Below are 18,611 nucleotides of genomic sequence, written 5' to 3'. Positions count from 1 at the left end.
GGGCTGGGTCCTGTGCAGAGCGCTCGGCTCTTTCTCTAACAACCCGGCCAGGTCTGTGCTGCATTTTAGAGAGGAAAAGGAGGCCCAGAGAGGTTAAGCGACTCGCCTGAAGCCACACGGTAAGCGGCTGAGCCTTGGAGCTCACCCATGGGGGTGCTGGGCCCGAGGTCTTGGGTCTCCTCTGTGGCACCGTGAGCCCTGGGGGTGCGGGACGCCTCCACCCAGATGTGAATGTACGTGTTTCTGAAGTTTGGGGATCGTGGTTTTCTCTTCAGTGCTGTGACTACGTGTGGAAAATATCAGTACATTTCCACAGAATGAAATATTTTAACACTCACCAAATGCGAAATAAAATTGGGACCATTTTTTCAACAAGTGAACAAGCCGGTGGCAGTCACACTAACACCGCAGATGGTGAGAAGAGACAGAAGGCTTGTGCGGCGTCCTGGAGGTGCAGGTAGATGGGGCACCGCCGGCCAGGGCTCAGGGACGGGCAGTGTCACCGGCTAGCTATCAGTCCTTGGTTAGTTCCTGACCGTTTGAGCAACTTCTGCAGAGAGGCTGGGCGCCGATAAGAAGAGCCCTGTGGCTGAGAGCCCGGTGGAAGGTGGCAGTTTGTGGTTGTGAAGTTCAGATAGGCCTTTGATTCAGTCTCGAGGGGCTGGGAGAGCCTGGAAGCCCAGTGAGCGCAGGCCGTGCCGTCTGCCTGGCTACCATATGGTTTGGGGAGAGTGTTAACAAGTTTAATATGGACTTCCTCCATATTAAGGAGGCCCCCTCAGAACCCATCCATCCGGGGATTTATTCCTGTCCACACAGCTGGACCTGGGCTTGGAGCCCTGTGGGCGTGGCCTGGGGTTCCAGGCCCGCCCCCCGCACGGCACCCCCTGCCCCACTGCCAGGCGGGCTCCCGTGAGGGCAGCAGGAACGTTCCTGCCCCTCTGCCGACCCCGTTCGCTTTTGGTGGGGGTCCTGGGTGCACTTGACCCAGGTAGGGGGCGGGGGCACCTGTAGCAGTCCTACTTTCTAAATCGCCACGTGGACTGTACAGGGAAGAATCCGCATTCTTAGCGAGGCCACCATGTGAGCTGAGCCTGGGGGGCTCTTGTTATTAGCGCTGATGAACGGTCACCTGGTGGCACTGGTGTGCTGAGTCATCACGCATCCTCTCTGAGTGTTTATGGGGTCCTCATGGCCCCCAGGATCCCCCCAGGCATCTTTGTCAGGCACCTGTGAGTGTGGACGGTGGGCCAGGTTCTGTGCGAGGTGCCACCTGGATTCCGAGTTAACTTCTGAATTTGCTGATCGCTCTGCACGGGAGGGGTGGTATCCCCGGTGTATAGACGAGAAAACTGAGGCCCAGAGGCCTTAAGGTGTCCATCTGGAGTTCTATCTCGGGATTGAATGCCTCTGTTAGAAAATCTCCTAGGGACAGTGGGAGATGCAAAAGCAGTTTTGGCCTAAGCAGAGAGGTGACAGCTGAAGAATAATACACAAGCAAGAGTGACGACTCTGCTGGCCGAACACACCAGGTCATTATTATCACCCTCAGGTGAGCCTGTTCAGGGAGGGCTTCTTGGAAGGTGGAGGCTCTTACAGCTGGCTCAGGAAGAAATAAAGCCTGACTGTCAGGGCCTGAGGACGCAGTTGCTGCTTTGGATGGTGGAGATGGGATGTCCCTTGAACTACATCTATTTTCATAAGTGACGACCCCGCCTGGGTTGCCACAGTGATGTGGCCGGGGAGGAGGCACCACCAAGCTTGGATGGTGCTGCCCTTGCCGGAGCCTGACCGCCTGGACTGCTGGGAGGGCCAGGGCCTCTGCACCAGAGCCGGGGGACGGGGCAAGATGTGCTGCTGGCCGGCACGGAGTCCTTGAACTTCTCAGATCCTTTCCTCTGTGCCGCGAGTGGCATCTGTGGGGCCCCGCTGTGCCCTGCCCACTGCGGTTCGGCTGATGGGAAGGAGCTGCCTTCAGCACGTGCCCATCGAAGCACATGGATTAGACATGGCTTAAGTGCGTTTGCTCATGGATCGACCAAGCCCCCTGCCCCGGTCAGTGCGTGTCCCTCCCCACCCACCCAGCTGCTCTCCTGGCCTGGTTTCCAGTCTCCCCTCCTCAGGGTCCCCGTGTTCTTGCTGCGGCCGGGGCTCCTGGGCAGCTCAGGAGATGAGACTGAAGTTGCAACTGCTTGGTGAAGCCTGCACACCCCCCAGGTCCCCGAGGGAAGGTGGCTGCTCCAGACCGGCTTCTCTGCCACGGAATCCGTCGCAGGGTAGCAGGTGGGGGGGACGAGAAGGGGCTCCGTCTGACCTGGCATCTGCTGAGTGCTGGGCAGCTTTCACGCACAGCTTCTGATAACATTTACACTTCAAACAGCCCTTGAGTTGTTATCCCCGTTTCTATTTACTGATTGATTGATTGCTGTGTTGGGTCTTCGTTGCTCTGCGCGGGCTTTCTCTAGTTGTGGCGAGTGGGACCTACTCTTCGTTGCGGTGTGCGGGCTTCTCATTGCGGTGGCTTCTCTTGTTGCAGAGCACAGGTTCTAGGGGCGTGGGCTTCGGTAGTTGTAGCACGCGGGCTCAGTAGTTGTGGCTCGGGGGCTCTAGAGCGCAGGCTCAGTGGTTGTGGTGCACAGGCTTAGTTGCTCCGCGGCATGTGGGATCTTCCCGGACCAGGGCTCGAACCCGTGTCCCCTGCATTGGCAGGCGGATTCTCAACCACTGCGCCACCAGGGAAGTGAGATAGTCTTATCTTTAATAATGGGATCGAGGGACTGGCCACAGCTCACCTAACTGGAAATTGGGACTCAGGGAATTCTGGCCGAGCACCAGCCTTGGGTGGTAACTGCCAGTTGATTGCAGTGAGGAGGCTGAGGCCCGAGGCAGTGAGGCACCAGGTCCTGCAGAGACTGGACCCCTCAGCCTCCCTTAGGACTCTGGGACTCGGGACGCCCTACTTAACCTCTGTGAGCCTCAGGGCCCCTGCCCAGAAACAGGCATAATTGTCACGGACCAATGGGGCTCAGGATGTCCGTAAGCCCTGGAGCACCCAAGGGCCCTCTGTGGCCAGTCCACGCTCCCTGGTTGCTCCTGGGTTGTGCCGTCTCCCCGCTGTCTTGTGCGGCTCACTCGCACTCCGACCTGTGGCCCCGGCACAGACAGAGGCTTCTCTCCTGGCTGTTGCGTGGTGGCCCAGGCCTGCTTCGCTTCCTGGGACGCCAGCCCCCTTGCCAGCAGAAGACAGACATCTAGGCTTGGTGGCCCCCCTGAAGCCCATGTGCGAGGCCTCAGCGTGGAGCCTGCGGGCCTGTGCCCTGCTCTGCGGGGTGACCTGGGTCCCTACCCACCCCTTACCCTGCTCATGCTCCTCACCTGTGAACCGGGCTGCTGGGGGCGCCCTGGAGGATTAAGCCAGGGAGGCCTGGGTATGGCCCGGCCCCTGGGAGGTGCTCAGCAAACAGCTGGCCAGCCTGGGCGGGGAGTAGCTGGCATCCTGCGGATGCCTGGGTATCCTCGGAGTCTTTGGAGCAGGTCCACATGGGGCCCTGGAGTGGCCCTCCTCTCCAGGCTGACCTGTCCTCTTCTAAGCCAGGGCCTTGGGGGCAGTCCTGTTCACCTCGTGTGTGCCATGTGGTGTCTCTTGAGGTCATGGCTGGTGCCGGCTCACATTCAGCAAGCTCCCACATTAGCGCAAGTCCAGGTGCCCTACGCACAGTGAGGCCAAACAAACTGAAACATCGGAGTCTGGAGCAGAGAAAGGTTTATTGCAGGGCCATCCATGCAAGGAGAACAGGTGGCTCACGCCTTAAAACCCCGAGCTCCCCAATTCAGCAAAGCATTTTTCTTTTTTTAAATTTCATTTATTTTAATTTGTTTTTTTGGCTGTGTTGTGTCTTCATTGCTGCGCGCGGGCTTTCTCTAGTTGTGGCGAGCGGGGGCTACTCTTCGTTGCGGTGCGCGGCCTTCTCACTGCAGTGGCTTCTCTTGTTGCAGAGCACGGGCTCTACGTGCGTGGGCTTCAGTAGTTGTAGCACGTGGGCTCCGTAGTTGTGGCTCGCGGGCTCTAGAACGCAGGCTCAGTCATTGTGGCGCACGGGCTTAGTTGCTCCGCAGCATGTGGGATCTTCCCGGACCAGGGCTCGAACCCGTTTCCCCTGAACCCATTTCCCCTGCATCGGCAGATGGATTCTTAACCGCTGCGCCACCAGGGAAGTCCCCAGCAGAGCATTTTTAAAAGCCGGGTGAGGGAGGGCGTCACAGGGTGTGTTATCAGCTTGTGCACAGTTCTCTGATTGGCTGATGGTGAGGTAACAGGGCGGGGTCGCGGGGTTTAACATTATCAGTCCTTAGGCTCCGGGAGGCCTGGGGGCTGTGTGCTCATGGTCATCAAGTAGTTGACATCTTCCATTTGGTGGGGTGTTTTCACATCCGTAAAACAACTCAGGAAATGTGCATCAGATACTGTTATCTAGGTAGTTAGAGAGGAGCTACAGCAGAGGATATGGGGGTAGGATATGGGGCTAGGCCAGCCCCAGGAAGGCCCCCATGGGGTCCTGCTGGGTTCCACCCCTTGTGTGGGGTGTGGATAGTCACATCACAGCATGGCTGTCCCCACAGTGGGAGTCCTAGAGTCAGGCAGGTCGCTAAGAGGACCAGTGCTGATGAGCGCTTTAGCTGGAGAAGCCCCTCAGGGCTCCGCAGGTCCTGCCTTGGACCAGCAGGGACCTTGTGCCCTACCTGCCTGTCAGGCCCAGCCTGTCCTGCCCTCCCTCTGCTGCCCCTTGGGATGGGGTCTCGGGACCGGCGCTGGCAGGTGCCTCCCCTCGCTCCCCGTGCTGTCTGTCCTCTTCCCCGGCCGCCTCCTCAGTCCGCATCCATGAGCTCTTGGGCCGGCGAGGGAGGTGACGGCGGGCAGAGGCCGACAGGTCCCTACCTTTGTAGTGGGCGCATGAGATGTGTGTCCAGCGACCCCGACTCGCCTGCCCACTGCCCGTTTTTGAGGGTGGAAGCAGGCTGTGCCTGTTGGCCCGGTGGAACGCCTTGTTGGTGGCCGGGTGCGGGGGACGGGCCCCCAGACCTGGGACCCAGGCCCTCGGGCTCAGGGTCTTCCTGGTCAGAGTCTGGCCTGGACGGTTCTTATTTTTGCCGCAATCTCGTCTTAAGCCCCAAACCAGGATTTCTCAACCTTTTTGCAAACCATTCATTCTCACTTTTTCTTCTGCAGATTTTCACCTCAGGAAGATCTTGTCTAGGTTTACGTGTATTTTTTTAAATTGCAAGACTGTTTTATGCCTGCAGCACCGTGTTCATTTCCCAGCATAACTGCCTCCCCACCCCGGGAAGTCAGAAGGGAGCACATGTGGCCGTTGGCAGTGGTGCCTTTGTGGTTCCATCCTGTACTTTGCAGAGCGCCATGCGTTTTTTCCACGTTGTGGGTGTGATATAAGTAAATTGCCGTCTTTACAGTGAATTGCTAATTTGCATTAAATAGGGCCTACATGTCCAGTTTATGTGGAGTTGCCTTTAGGTTCTGTTTTCCTCGCCACTGACCCGAGTGGCTGCGCGTACGTGTGTGAACCCAGTTCTGATGAGTCACGGGTACCTTGGGCCCTTAGGGCACGCAGGCCTCAGAATCTGCTTGCACTTCCTACTTACTGTCTTGCAGCTGAGGGTCAGTTTCAAGGCTGATGGGTTTTGTCTTGATTTGATAACAAATTGATCAAGAACTTCAGAGAGTCCCTCCTTCATACTTGTGTGGAGGTCGCGGGGATTTGCCATTGCCAGCTGCCGTGCCCCGGGGTGACCACATGTGTGTCAGGGTCATGGAGGGGTACTCTGGCTGTATGGTTCTCATCCTGCTGGTGGCAGGAAGCAGGTGGCCTCCACAGGCAGAGCCAGGAGAGTTAGGACCATACAAAGGGGTGGGCAGGGCTCCGGGACCACAGCCGCCCCTCTGGAAGCCACCCCTGGGCCGAGGGGCACCAGGAGGAGCAGTGACCAGAGCCATGCGAGGGGAGGGGTCTGTAGGAGACGGGGTGGCCTTCCACAGGGGGCCCTGGTCAACCAGTGGTGACCTGTCAGGGCGGGAGCCTGGTAGCCCAGTGCCCTCGGCTCTCCTGTTCTGCCCCTGGACAGACTGCGCCTGCATGTGGGACCAGCCTTCTGCCACCTGGCATGGGAGCTGACAGCTGTGGGTTTTATGGTAAGTTGGGGTCTTGGCAGTGTCGCTGAGAAACCCAGGCCCCCCAGTGGGCTTGGGGGGTTCAGGCCCCTTGTGCACAGGCCACTTTCTCCTTTCCCGGGGCTGCAGATGGGCTCCGTTGTGTGCAGGGCAGCTTTGGAGCATCTTGAGGGCAGCCTGAGCCCCGTGATGCACGTGCGCTGGGGGTGCGGTGAGGCGCTGGGGGTGCGGTGAGGCGCTGGGGGTGCGGTGAGGCGCTGGGAGAGGGGGGAGAGCCCGGGCTGGATCGCGGTCTGAACCGTGATCCCAGCGCCTGGTGGACGGCTCTGGAGCCGGGCACCAAGGGAAGAGCAGGACTGTTCTCTGGGTCTGAGGGAGATGGGCAATGCCCAGACCCCACGTTTAAGTGCAGATCAGATTAAGGTATTATCTGGAGTACAGCTCGTGTTTGGTTATGAAATGTGAGACCAGTGTTTTGCTGACCTGTTTTTTCTCACTTGTGCCTCCCCAGCTTGCCCTGTCCTGGGTTACTTTTCAAAATGAATGAGCTAATACAATACACAGAAGGTTCAAAACAAGCTCATTATCGCCCTGGCGAACCAAGTAAATAACATTTATCCAGGACTCCAGTCCAGACATCAGGGCTCGCCAGGCTGACTTTACTTCATTTGACAGAATGACAGTCGTTTTACTTACAGTGGTTTGTATTTTTGTCTCTTCCTTTAGGATCAATTGTAGAAATTGTGGTTTGATCTTTACTTTCTGATGTCACCGTGTGAGTGTGCGTGTGTGTGTGAGTGTGCATGTGTGTGCGTGTGTGTGTGCGCTCCAGAAAATTCTCAGCTCCGCAGTAATCTGGGCTGGCCCTTGTCGGTTTTCCTAAATTTAGAATTGATCTTTCTACTTTTCTTTGTTTCTATCTGCCTTTTTTGTTTGTTTGTTTGTTTGAACCTAAATTGCGCAACTAAATTCTAAAGGAAATTACAAAAGGAAGGACTGACTTTAAAAAATCATGAGAAGATGATGCAACAGCCATGCCACAGCAAGAATCCCTCTGAGCAGCTGAGTGACTACTTCCCTCCACCTGGTTGGGGTCATGGATTCCTTTGAGACTCTGCTGAAAGCTATGGACCTCTTTCTCTCAAAAATGCAAAAAGACACCGTTTTTTGTATGTGTTAGGGAGGATTCATGGGTCTCCTGACACCCCCGAGTATGGTCCCCCGGGCCCTGGTGGAGGGCCCTGCACGGTGGGCTGCCTGGTCTGTCACCTGGAGCGGCTGGCGCTCCCCGAGAGGCAGTGCCAGAGGTCAGCCCCGAGGGCGGTGGCTCGAGGTGTTTCCCGGCTGCTGTGACTTGGATGCGGGACGAGGGCCCACTGCACTCGGGGTCCGTCAGTGGCACTGGAGAGTCTGGAAGCCGTGGTCCGAGCACCAGTTAGAGCGGCTGTGGGATGCTGTCATGACGGTGACATTGGGATGCTCCGGTTCACTTTGTGGGGAATGCAGCGTAGTTAAAATTAGCAGCAAGAGCCTCCGAGAGTCACGGTTGTCCAGGAGAACTGAGCAATGTCACATTGGGGGGCGGGTGGAATTCCCAGCCCAAGCTAAGCCGAGGTGGAAGGGTCAGGCTCACAGCTGCCACTCGCGGGACCTTGGTGTTAGTGCCGGGAAGTCCTCAAGAGGGGCGCTGGGTTAGACCTCTGTCTGCGCTGCCCCTTATGTGGTTAATCCCAGGGGTGGATGTGGCCGTGGCTCGGAGAGCGGGCCGCCCCGCACCTGCGGGTTTCCCATCCACAGATATGGAGGGCCGACCACACCATGCAGTTTTATAGTGTAAGGGACTCGAGTACCTGTGGGGGGTCCTGGAACCAGTACCTCGTGGTTACCGCGAGATGGCTGTATTCATTTATATAAGGTGTAACGTTATAGTACAGTATACTCTCTCATATGTGTGTGTATTATGTTATAGCAAGTTATCTGTTATGACATTATTTAACTGTATAGTATAACGTACTGTACATAATACACATTATATGTATGTAATGTGTATAGCAGAGTCTAATATCGTAATGTGTATTTTTTTTTAAGTTTTGCTTTTTTTTTTTTTTTTTTGGCTGCATTGGGTCCTTGTTGCTGCGCGCGGGCTTTCTCTAGTTGTGGCGAGCGGGGGCTACTCTTCGTTGTGGTGCGCGGGCTTCTCATTGCGGTGGCTTCTCTTGTTGTGGAGCACGGGCTCTAGGTGCACGGGCTTCAGTAGTTGTGGCGTGCGGGCTCAGTAGTTGTGGCTCGTGGGCTCTAGAGCGCAGGCTCAGTAGTTGTGGCGCACAGGCTTAATTGCTCCGTGGCATGTGGGATCTTCCCGGGCCAGGGCCCGAACCTGTGTCCCCTGCACTGGCAGGCGGATTCTTAACCACTGTGCCACCAGGAATGTGTATTTTATTTCAAGTTCTTTGGGGGGATGTCTAGGATTCCAATCCCCCACCAGCTCCTTTTCATTGATAACGTGAGGGACAGCGTGTTTCTTAGGTCTGAAGCTGCAGTGCCAGGCTCCCCTTGGTGCCCCTGTGTCCTGGGCCTGCTGCTCAGAGAAGGCGCTGGGCTGGCTCCCAGTTCAGGGGCCTGCTTTGCCCTGAGTCTGTTTGCCTGGCAGAGCAGGAGGGCCTGGGGTTTCCTCCGGCCTTCACCACCAGCCTCCTCCGGGCCCCCTCTGCAGAGCCCAGACCCACCCGGGACCCCCCCCCCCCGCCCACTCCTGTCTCTGCCACTGGGCCACTTAGTTTTTCTCGAGACAGGACGTGTGATCCTTTCCAGCCCACCTCCTCTAAGTGGGGAAGAACCCAGAGTCCCAGCCGCTTATCAGATCACCTCTGCATACTCTTCAGAAAAGGAAGCACAGCAGTTTCTGATAATTCTCAGCAATCTCTTACCATCTGCAGCCCTAAAGATTAGAATCCTATCTTGATGGGAAGCCACAAGTCAAATCACATCTTTGTGACTTTATGCTTCACGCTAATGGCTGTTATTGTGTGTGAAAGGTGAAGTAAAGGTTGTTTTAAACTAAGACTTTTGATCAGGCCAGGTTTTAATTTCTTCCTTGAAAGGAGCAAGCACAGCCCTCGCCTGCTCCCCACCTCCCACCCAGCAGCCGCTCTGTGCCGTTTCACGCCACGTTTCCAAAGTGTGTGCGCGCTCACCGCCTGGCCCACCCCGTGAGCGAGCCGCGGTTCTAGACACCCGTGTCCAGCTGCCTGCCTGACCTCTTCGTTTGGAGGAGGAGGATTCCCACGAAAAAGCAAGACCAGGATGGGGCTCTCGCCTCTCCCCTCTGATTCCTGCTGTCTCTCCCAGCCCACTAGCAGCACTGTTGATTGGCTCATAACAGCACTGGGAGGCGGCGCCGCTGGCAGGGCTGCTGTTCCCGTGTGCCCACCACTTAGCAGCCTTCTGGACAAGTGACCTCTAGTGCCTCAGTTTTCTTGTCTGTAAATTGGGGCTAAGAATAGTATTCACCGCGTTGAACTGTTGTAAGGATGGAGTGAGTGCACATATAGAAAACATCTGCAAGAGTAATTGGCGCCTAGGAAGTACTTGCAGAGTTTCAGCTACAGTTTTGCACCCGCACGAAGCAGTTGAAGACCCAGTATCTGTGGAGAGACTTGCCGGCTCCCGAGAGGAAGGGATGAGATCGCGTGGGAAATCGGGCCTTCCGGGGGCCATCCACTCCTGGGTTGGGTGTTGGAGCGCGTGCCTTTGTGCAGGGGCAGAGCCAACACTCCTGGGCGCAGGGACATCGGGCCGAGCTGGGCGGGAGCGGCGGGAGGTGGTGCTGGAGGAGGACGGTAGGGGGACCCGCAGCTGGGCTGTGCAGCACGCTTGGCTCCGTGGCCTGGCAGGGGCCGTGGAATAGGGCGGGCTGTGAACAGAAGTGAGCTTCTGGTTCCTTGGGTGGGAGCTGGTTCCCCAGTGCCGGGGGGGGGACTAGCTTGGGGTCGGGGCGAGGGAGCGGCCGGCCTGTACGCACAAGTTGTGATCCGGTTGGGAGAGTTGGAATTCTGGGAGCTGGGAGGGGCCTGGGCCTGCACGGGGTGGGGCAGCACAAGAGCCCTGGGGCCCGTGGCTCACCCCCCATGGGACCCTTAGGGAGCTGGTCTGCTGCTGCCCGTCTGAGCCCCCAGCCCAGCGGCCGTTGGCCCAGCTGCGCCTGCTGCAGCCCTTGGAGGGTGGTGTGGTGGGAGGTGGCACAGTGAGCCTTTTACGGCCTGAAGTCTTTTCTTGATAGACTTATCAGGTGCCCCAAAGAAAAAATCTCTTCAACCAAATACATAATATTCCTATTTGTAGTTAACTGCCTTCAATTGGCTGTTCAGCCAGCTCGGCCATCCTGGCCTTGGCAATGTTCCACGTTCCTTGGGAGGAATTTGGAAATCCAGATGCACTACGCAGGGTTAACAAGGGGGCCAGCCCCGGGGTGGTCAGGGGGGCTCAGGGGGCTTGGAGGGCCTTGGAGGAGGGAGGCCGGGGAGGGTGGCCCCGGGCGAGGTGTGCATCCGGCTCTCCTGACCCTGTTTGATGGTGGCTCACTCATGAAAACGCCCGTGACACACCCAGGTGACCTCACCTGTCAGGCCGTCAGGGCAGCTGAGTCATGATGCTGTAAACTATATCCCCAAGGGAAAGTTTGTAGCTGTGGTTATGTCTTCTCCCTGTTAAAATTAGTCTTGAAGGCAGAGTGAGGTGTGCTGAGTTTATAGCTTGTCTGTTGCAGGCTTCCTGCCAGCCCTGCAGGCCTTTCTCTTGTGATGACAGTGCTCTCCGTGTGTGGCTTTAAGCGGGATCCGAGCTCGTGGAAGTGGGAGAGGAGGGACGGTGCTTGCGGCCTGGAGAGGACAGTGGCTTCCTCAGATCCGGCAGTGGTCTTGGGACCTGGTTGGCCGCTTTGCTGTTCTGGCGTTCTCAGGGTAGCGTGGTGGATGCTGAAGGCGGAGCCCTACAGCATCACGAGCAGCACCCCGCCCCCTGCAGCTGGCGGGGAGGGTACCTCAGCGGGGCTGGCTGCACGCAGGTGTGAGCAGTTTGCGAAGGGCAGTGACTTCTGTTTTGCTGGGGGCAGGTGTGCACGAGGTGGGAGACAGCGGCGTGGAGGGGAGGGCTGCTGCTGGGGGACCGCGGGAGCGTCCTGGCTGGCTGCAGCCACGGGCCGTGCTCCCGCGGGTTAGGCGTCCAGGTCGGGGGCAGGAGCCCTGTCAGGTGCAGGTTAATGCAGTTTACTGTGTTCATTGTGCCTCAACGGGGAAACGCTCGCTTTTCAGCTGTAACTTATTTGGCTTATATTTGCCTTATTCTGGAGAGGATTTAAGATGGCTTAGGTAGAGAATGTACTTCAAAGGCGTTTTTCCAGGTGCAGCAAGGTATGTCTGCAGCCCTGCATGCTCGTACCTCGCTCTGCCTTGGTCTGTTTGCAGTGAGCGCACGGGGCTCCCCGCCGGGAAGCTTCCCGGGGGCGCAGAGGGGCATTTGCTGTAAGCCACCGTCGTTCCTCCTTGTCTGTTCCCAAGTCCCATCTTTCTGTCAGGGAGCTGGAAGCAGAGGGGCGGTGAGCTGAGACTCCTGCCTCCCCGGGGGCTGGGAAGGGGGCACAGGTGGAGGCGTTGGGGCCCCAGCCCAGGGGCTGCCAAAGGGCTGGAGCCAGGCCTGTCTTCCTTGTGCCTTTGAGGCAGCTCTCGCTCAGGAGGTGCCCAGAAGGGGGGCCCCAAGTGCCCCCCACGGCCCTCCCTCCATGTAACCCCCTCACACCCTCCCTCCCCACTGCCCCTTCCGGCTGACAGCCCTCATATGTGTCCTGAGAAGCAGTGTCTTGTGGACCCCCCTACTTGTGGACTGACATCAGAGGGTGAAAAGCCCCCTCACTGGTTCTAGAAGCGTTGCTAAAACTCCTGATGGAGCATCTTCAGGGACTGTTTGGGGAAGACTAAAATCTCACATTCGCACACATCCTGGGCTCCCTCGGGTAGGCCTCAGGAAGTGTGTACAAACCTGTGCGTTCAGCTGCTCCTTCCTCTGCCTCTTGAGCGTTTTGTACCAGCCTCTGTCGTGGGCCTTCAGCCGTGCCCCTGCCTCTCTCCCTCCCCCTCGCCTTGCCGGCCTTGTTTCTGGGGCTGTGCGGGTCCTCAGGAAATACCTTCAGTGGACGTGGGCACAGATGTGCACCGTGGGAGATGCAGACTCGCAGGAGTTTAAAGACCAGCTGCTCGGGTGGGATTTACACCCTGGGAGTGTGTGTCCAGTCCTCTGAATTGGGTCCCTCTGCAGAAAAATGGGACACGCTGTGGTCTGGGCCGAGCACAGGGCCTGTCACCCTGGAGGGGGCACTCAGCAATGCTTTAAGTGAAGGTTGAACAGACGTGGGTAACTGCCTGTATTACAGCCCAGGCAGCGACCGGCCGTGGCGTGAGGCTGTGGCCCTCAGCTCGGAGTGTTAAGTGGGGTCGTGACCCAGGAAGGCCTGTTGAGATTTTGGGTGTCGGGTGTGGTCCCAGTGGTTGCTGTTGCAGAAGCCCTCGGGCTGAGGACCCGGGATGAAGGCAGGGACTCGAGTTTCCTTCTCCCTCGCTGGAGATGGTGAGGAGATGGTGAGACGCGGGCGGTGGAGGGAGCCGGCCTGGGTGGTGGAAAGAGCCCTGCTGGGGAGCCACGGTGACCCTGAGCCCCACTCAGCTCCGTTTCTGGTTCTTCTCAGGCCTTTCCAGTCCCGCGTTCTCCGGAGTTGGCCTAGCTGGGGGCCGGTGCGTGGGGTGGATGCCCAGGAGAGACACGGCTAAGTGGGCACTTACTTTCTCCCGTGTGAGGCCCCGTGGGGACAGAGAGGAGTCCCTGGGCTGGGGAGGGGGCAGCGTCCAGGAGGACCCGCCAGAGGGAGCGAGAAGCTTCCTGCATCTCAGCCTCTTTACAGAACTTAGACGAACAGGGGCCAATTTGGTATATTGGATTAGGTTTTTATCCCCCAGGAGAGAAACCAAATAAACAGAATAGAGTTACTTTGGGCCACTGGCCAAACGAGAAATATTTTGGATCTGGTGACCTTTTTCTTTGGGTCACTATTCACTGTAGAAGGTTTTGACCCGTATTCCATTTCAGAATAGGAAGAACGGCTTATTTTTCAGAGCGGCAAATAAGGAAAAGAATGAAAGTATCTCGGAGTCTCTGTTTCCAGAGGCTCCCCCGGGAGGAATATTTTTATAGACACCAGACGTCCTCACCAGCCCTGGCCAACTTTCCATCCCGGGATGATGGGGTATGCCGTGAGCTGGCTGGCGCCTGCCGGGCCCCTCCGCCCGCCTCTGAAGCCACCACCTGCCCCTCTTGTCGCTGCGGCCAGCCGGCCTCGTTGGGGCCCGCGCTCCGTGCCTCTCAGCTCCCCCTGTGACTGCGAGCTCTCCTGGCATCTTCGTAGATCACAAACCTCAGCATTTTCACGATTGAACTGCAGAAGGTCACTGTCATCACTGAATCTCAGGGTACAGCAGGTGCTTATATAGCTGTTGTCAAAAGCTGGGGAAGGCAGTGTGACCTCAGCCCTTGTTAAGGCAAGGCTGTGCTGTGAAGACCACACAGAGACGTCCCACGGCTGACTTTCTCAACCTTGGTAATGGGCACAGGGTCCAAGCAGCACGTGTGTGACTTGTACAGCGGAGGCTCTGCCTTGCGTAGACACGCGCGTGGCTGGCACAGACTGTGGTGCTGGACCCCCAGGCACTGTCACCTTTGCGCCACCCGCCTGCACCCTGACTTCGCGCTGCCGTCGGGGTTGGAACCACTCTGCCTCGGGTCTCGACTGGGGGGCGAGTCCGGGTCTGCGTTGCCCTCCCTCTTCTGTGCCTTTAAGCTACGGAGCGGTCATCGTGGAAGAATCCCTATAGCTGTGTGCTGAGGGGACTGAAGCCCCTTTGCTGCCCTTTGTCCCGTGGCCCTGGGGTCCCCCTAAAAGTGTAGGAAGAGTTGGGAGCAGTGTTGACCTGGGATTTCTGGAGAAGCTGAGATCTTGCAGGCTTCCTCGTTTGTGTTCCGTGCTGCCTGCCTTTCCCGTGTGTCCCTGGGCACTGGACGGGAAGCGGGGGGGTGGGGTGCCGGGGAGGCCCAGAACTTGGGGGCAGGGGCAGCTCCTGTGACCTTAGACACCGACCTGCTCGGAGGGGGCTGCTTCTGGCTCCCCATGGGGAGAAGCGCCAAGTGCCCCCAGCTTTTCTCAGCACAGAGGCTCTTGATGTTCTTGGGGGCCTAGGCTCGCCACCCTCCCCGCCCCCAGAAGGCTCTGCATACACCTCAGGACGTGCAGGGTCGTTTGGTGGTGAGGTTGTGGAGTTCGGATGTAGCAAGCTGTAAAGTAGCAGAGCTCTGGTGGTGGGGTGGTTTACCGATGATCCCCTGTACCTGCAGCCTGGCCAGAAATGCCTGCTGGCCGCCCGGCGCTGGTTCCACGTGGAGCCGGACCCGGGCCCCCTGCACCAGGCCCCGCCCCGCTGGATTGGGCAGAGGCCATCTGAACTTGTGCAGACCCTGTTCTGCCACCTCTCATTCCGGCCTCATCCAGCTTGTGCCACTTCCAGGCGGCCAAACAGTAACCCTGGAGCCTTAGGAGGGAAGGAGACTAGCGCAGGCCCCAGACCTGTGGCCGCTTGTTCAGGCTCAAAGGCATAGCCACCTCCACAGGGAAGGAGGTCGTCTGTTGCGTGCAGCCTGGGCCTTGGGCGAGGAGGGGTGAAGTTGGCTACTCTGGAGGGCAAGGAAGGCAAGAGCAGAGGGACAGCAGAGGGGAGATGTGAGGGCGGGGTACCAGGAGGGCTGAGCAGAGACAATGTCTGAGGTGCCCCTCAGTCTGGCTACGCCTTGTGCTGGGGACAGAGGAGCAAGGGGCCTGGAAAGTCAGCGGGAGAGGGGGGAGTGAGTGATGCCCCCAGCCTAGGGAGGGAGGAGAGGCCACAGGCTAAGGGGAACTGTGTCACTGGTCACAGGTTGCGTGGGATGTGGCACACCTGTAGATCCTTCTGGTCGAGACAGGTGAGCACGCACGTCGGGCTGTTGCGGGTTCACAGAGCCCTCCTCCAGGTCCCTTCAGGACAGACGGCCAGGTTTCAGAACTTTGAGGAAGCCCCGGTATGGGGGCACCTTGGAGGGCAGGAGGGGCCGGTGTCTCTGTCGTTGTCGTCGGGCGCCCCTGGCCTCCTGGCCCCGTTTCTCCTTTGAGGGTGGGGGAAGGGCAGCACCATGTCCGGCTCCTCCAAGCCACCACCGTCTCTGACCTGGAGCCCAACGATTGTGGGTTCTTGTCCTGCTTCCAGAGGAGTTTCGTGTCCGTCCTCACATTTGCTCCAGGCTCCTTGAAGCCCCATGGCCCACCTGGGTGAATTCGAGCTCTTGCCCTCCCAGCCCTGCGCTCCCTCGGTCTGCCTTGGGGCTCCGGACAGCACGCCTGACCCCCTCCCAGGCCTGCCCGCTGGGCTGTGCCGTCCACACGTGGGTGTCCCCATGGAGGGGTAGGGCGGGTCGCGGTGGAGGGAGCGAACCCTCTTGCTCTTGCTGGGAGCCCTGTGCCCCGTGGCTGCTGGGGGCAGGCAGCGCGGACACAGGATACCGCGTGGTCTAGGCCAGGGCGCCTCCCCTCAAGGCACCTGAAAGTGGGGGTGGGAGGGTCAGAGGGAAACCCTCACCTAGACGTCCAGTTGCCCGCCCTGCTCTCCGCACGCCCACTCTCCAGCACCTGTTTACACACCTCCTCTCTGGTCATCCTAGTGGTGGGGCAGGTACTGTGCAGGAGGCAGGGTTGTGGGTCAGCGGCTCCGGACCTTCCTTGACAGAGAGAGGCTGCACTTGGTTCTGACAACTGAGTAGGGCCTTTAACCTAAATTGTTTTTCTAATAAATATTTATCTTTTCTAGTGAGCATTCTGGGTAAAAATCCTCAGAAAACTGATGGTGTCATCATTATTAGATTACTTTTTTTTTATTCTTCTGGGCCATTCAAACCAAACTTAAATTCTCAGTTATCCGGTTCCCGGTTGTTTTGGTGATTTGTGTCCTTTAGGACTAAGTACCTGAACAACGCATCCTCTGCAATGGAGGCAAACAAAGGGTTCCATTCGCCAGCGAGTTTTCAGCACAGTCTTCTCCGAATGTAATCAGAGGTGCCGGTCCTGCTTCACAGCCCTGAAGCAGCAGCGTTATTCCGCATCATTGCATTATTCTGCGTGATGCATCGTGGCATTATTCCATCCCCCAAACCGTGTGTCGGTGTGGCCGCCACCTCCAGGTGTGGGATCCGCAGGCAGAGTGTCCGAGTCACAGCTGTTACCAGCGGCTTGGCATCCACGTCTCTGCACCGTTTCCTGCCGTCAAGTTCAGAAGCTCAGCTTGTTTCCGGAGCGTTTTGAGCTAGCTCGTGGGATGCGGAGACTCTTGAGCCTGGCCTGCTCTGTCTCAGAGGGAGCGTGGCATCTGAGGATCCAGGACGGAGGGGTCCAGGTCTGTGGGACCCCGGCTGAGTCTTCTGGCCCACCCCTTTTGCAGCCACTCCCCGAGGCACCTGCTTCCGGGGAGCCTTTCGCGTCCCCTAGTGATCCCTTCGTCCCCTGTGCTGCGGCCGCTGTTGTGAGTTTGCATCCAGTTCCTGCTGAGTTTTAAGCTAACAGCCCCCCCGGGGGAAGTCAGGGTGAGTAACATCTGGAGCCAGTCGTGGGCAATGGCCGCACAGCTGTGCTGCGCGCCCACCCGACTTGGCCATGGGGGTGCTGACCGACCGGGGTCCCTGGGTGTCGTGTTGGCCCACCCTCCCCTGGCTGCCTGCATTTGGCCACCCAGGCGACCTACCTGTCTGTCAAGAAATTAAGTTTAAATCAAACTTAAGCTGTAACGCTCCATGTTCACTTTCATCCCAACAGTCATCTTAAAATCTCTCCTTTTAATTAACTCCATTCTCTGGTCCTTTCTGTCTGCCGGGGTGGTTTGCAGACAGAGTACCTGTCAGGGGCCCAGGAAGGGTGAGCAGGGGCCCAGGGGCCCGGGGCAGGGTGGCTTGCTCCCCTCCGGTTGCTGCTGTTCTTTTTTTCTTTGTAGAACTGCTTCTTTGGCAGCTTTCACTTCTCATGTAGGCAAGTCCCAAGCTAATATTTATCCTGCGAAGTATCTTAAAAATGCTGGAGGGCGAGTTATTTGCTGAGAGCTTTATCAGTCTTTGAAAGAGAGTCATTGTTACATTGATAAACTGAGGCACTGCTTACAATGGCCAGATTGTGTTTGAACTTGCAACCTTTAACGCAACAGTTAGTTTTTGTTAACAGATGGAATCGTGTTGGCTCTTCTTGTAAAGAGGTCTTTATCCTTGTGTTTTTTGTTTGTTACTGGCGTGCGCTGGGAGAGGGGAGACCTGGCACGGGGAGCTGGTTTTGTAATACATTCGGGTGTTACTCATTTTATGATTGGCAGGCTTTTTAGGAAGGCGGACTTTTGTCCTCGGAACCCTCATTTTTTATGAATTGTCCCTTTAAAAGTGGAGGTGCCTCCTTCCAGAGGGAAAACTGGCCTCGCCATGCAGTCTTCAAAGACTTAACAGCGTGCAGGAAAGGAAGAGTGATATAAATAACAAGAATGTGCAGTAGGTGGTATTATTTATGAGTGGTCACGAGGTTTCAGGTCCAAAGGAAAGCACACTGAGAGTGAACTTAAATAAAGAGCTTTCCTGAGGGTGTTATTTGTCAGTAAAAGGAAACCATTTCTGGGTCTTCTCCAGAGCCCGTTTCCCCTACCTGGCAGCCCAGGACGGTGCCAGGGGACCCCACATCAACGCGCCCGCCCAGTGGTCCAGGAACGAGTGTTGGGTGCAGGCGCGGGCGGGCAGAGGTGAGTCCGGAAGTGGGTCCTGCAGCTTGGGCACAGACGTGGGGACTCGAGCGTGACTGGTGGGAGGGTGGGCGGGCAAAGACTGGAGACAGAGGCCCGGAAGCGAGTTTAAAACGTAGTTACTGGGGGCTGGGAGCCCGGTGAGGGTGCGGGGCCGGGCCGGTGCGGGCAGAGGGGACTCAGGTGGGCTGCCCTGGGGGCCAGAGGTGGGGACATGTGAGGTGGCGCCCGTCACTCATCGCATGGGCCCGAGTGGCCCTGCTCTGCCCGAGCGTGGGCGCCCGTGGTTCCCTGCCCTACGGCGGTCTCAGTCAGCACCGAGCACTTCCTCCTGGGTCAGCCGACTCGCTGTTCCTCCTTTGTCTCTGTCTCTCTGTCTGCCTTTGTCCCTCCCTCCTGACTCACCCCCTGAGCTGCACACGGAGCTGCCGTGACATGAGGGGGGGCTGGGAGGCAGTGTGTGTCCTGGGTCTTCCTGCTGCCTCCCCGCGGTCACACAGGGGTTCATCCCTGCCCACGCCCCAGCATCCCTGTGGGTT

General features: G+C 57.9%; 1 protein-coding gene across 5 annotated transcripts in view; it reads left to right on the top strand.

Moving 5' to 3' along the window:
- The window catches only part of SLC45A4 (solute carrier family 45 member 4), a 106,573-nt gene that overhangs the window by 7,207 nt on the left and 80,755 nt on the right, over positions 1-18,611 (top strand). The window lies entirely within an intron of this gene.

Source organism: Balaenoptera physalus (assembly GCF_965194825.1).
Source record: "Balaenoptera physalus genome assembly, chromosome: 17".
Taxonomy (NCBI): Eukaryota; Metazoa; Chordata; class Mammalia; order Artiodactyla; family Balaenopteridae; genus Balaenoptera; species Balaenoptera physalus.
Note: the sequence above shows the minus strand (reverse complement) of the source record. Positions and strands in the feature narration are given on the sequence as shown.